Genomic DNA, 2,211 nt, shown 5'->3' with positions numbered 1-2,211 from the left:
CTGGGGAAAGTGTGGACCCACCTGTTTATATTGTTTTCATCCTGTGATGCCCTGGCTATAAAATATCCAGTGAAATCCAACAGGAGTTACTGTTTATCCTCCTGGAAGCTGGTGGATATATTTTTTTTCTGTTCCATGCAAAAGAAGGTGCTGTGGCTGGGTGCGGTAGCTCACACATACAATCCTGGCATGTTGAGATATCAAGGTGACAGGATTCCTTGAGCCCAGGAGTTTGAGACCACCTTGGGCAATATAGCGAGACCCATCTCCACAAAAAATAAAAGATAAAAAATTAGCCAGGGGTGGTGGTGTGTGCCTGTAGTCCCAGTTATTAGGAGACTGAGGCAGGAGGATTGCTTAAGCCTGGGAATTTGAGGCTGCAGTGAGCTATGATTGCATCACTGCATTTCAGCCTAGGTGACAGAGTGAGACCCTATCTTTTTTTTATTATTTATTTTTTATAGCAGAGACTAGCAAACAATACAGTCAGCATGACTAAAGGTGACCCCAAGAAACCCAAGGGCAAGATGTCTGCTTATGTCTTCTTTGTGCAAATGTGCAAAGAACATAAGAAAAACTCAGAGATCTCTGTCAATTTTGCAGTTTTCCAAGAAGTGCTCTGAGAAGTCAAAGACAATGTCTGGGAAAGAAAAGTTGAAACTATAACATGGCAAATGGGGATAAAGAATGCAATGACAGGGAAATGAAGGATTACAGATCAGCTAAGGGAGGCAAGAAGAAGGACCCTAATGCCCCCAAAAGGCCACTGTCTGAAGTTTTCCTGTTCTGTTCAGAATTCTGCCCCAAGATCAAATCCAGAAACCCTGACACCTCCATTGGAGATGTGGCAAAACAAACAAAGTTGGGTGAGATGCAGAATAACTTAGGTGACAGTGAAAAGCAGCCTGACATCACTAAGGCAGTGAAGCTGAAGTATAAGAAGGATGTTGCTGACTATAAGTCTAAAGGAAAGTTTGATGCTGCAGAGGGACAGTCCCGCTAAAGTTGCCAAGAAAACGTTGGAAGAGTCAGATGAAGAAGAGAAGAAGGATGAATTAAAAAAAAAACAACAACAAAAAACTGTCTCCTTGTGAATACCTTAGAGTAGGGGAGCACTGTTACCAACACATCCCTTATTTGAGAAGTGTCTGTTACCCTCACTAGGTTTAATTATAAAATTTGATTACCATGGGAGGGAAACATCACACACCGGGGCCTGTCGGGGTGGGGGCCTGGGGGAGGGAGAGCATGAGGAGAAATACCTAATGTAGATGATGGGTTGATGGGTCCAGCAAACCACCATGGGACAAGTATATGTAGGTAACAAACCTGCACATTCTGCTCATGTACCCCAGAGCTTGAAGTATAATAAAAAAATGAAAACTTAAAAAAAAATTTAAAAAGATATTTGAGAGGTTTCTAGTTTGTGGCAATTCTGTATAAGTTGCTACAAACATCAGCATACAGATTTTGTGTGGATACACATTTACACTTCTTTTGAATAAATACATAGGAGTGGGATTCCTGGGTTGTATGGTAAAAGAAAAAAAATTGATTACCATCATAGTGTAGTCTCTCAAAGTGCTCTAGAAATTATCAGTGGTTCACATGAAGTGTGAGTGGCCGTAGCATCCTGAAACTATCAAAGTTGTATGTATTTCCAAAAATTTTTTAAATGGAAAGGTACTCTTGTGTTCCTCTTACTCTGTGCACTTTGCTGCTGGTGGGACAAAGCATTTAAAGATGTTTCTGGCATTTTAATTTTTAAGGTAGTGTTAACTATGTGGTTATTGGCTAGAAATTCTGAGTTCTCAATTGTATATATCTGTGGTTTGGAAGAACAAAACAACGGAGGCAAACTCTTGATGCTCCTTGCCTGGTGTTGAGGCTGTGAAGGAAGATGACTTTTGAAGGAGCTGTAGCTCAGGGTGTGCACCATCAGGTTGGACCTGTTGTCTCTGCAGTGGGCATCCATTTAGGTTCAGGTTGTCTCCTTTCTATGTATAGTGACATAGCATTCTGCTGCCATTCTTAGCTGTGGACAAAGAGGGTCAGTGAGATGATAAGTGTTTGTGGATTTTTTTGTTTGTTTTTAGTTAAGTGTGGTAGTTTCTAAACTGCTTTTAAAAAATAACTGTAGAAGATTTTTCCTTCTATTCTTCAAATGCATTCCCTTCTAATGCGTTGTCAGCAAACCGAAGAGCCACTGTA

General features: G+C 40.8%; 1 pseudogene; it reads left to right on the top strand.

Annotated features, from left to right (window-relative positions):
• The first annotated feature begins 491 nt into the window (after positions 1-491).
• On the top strand, positions 492-1,094 carry LOC129478534 (high mobility group protein B3-like; annotated as a pseudogene).
• Positions 1,095-2,211: the final 1,117 nt, after the last annotated feature.

Source organism: Symphalangus syndactylus, chromosome 3, assembly GCF_028878055.3.
Source record: "Symphalangus syndactylus isolate Jambi chromosome 3, NHGRI_mSymSyn1-v2.1_pri, whole genome shotgun sequence".
Lineage (NCBI taxonomy): Eukaryota > Metazoa > Chordata > Mammalia > Primates > Hylobatidae > Symphalangus > Symphalangus syndactylus.
The sequence above is the reverse complement of the archived record's forward strand: the minus strand, read 5'-3'. Positions and strand labels throughout refer to the sequence as shown.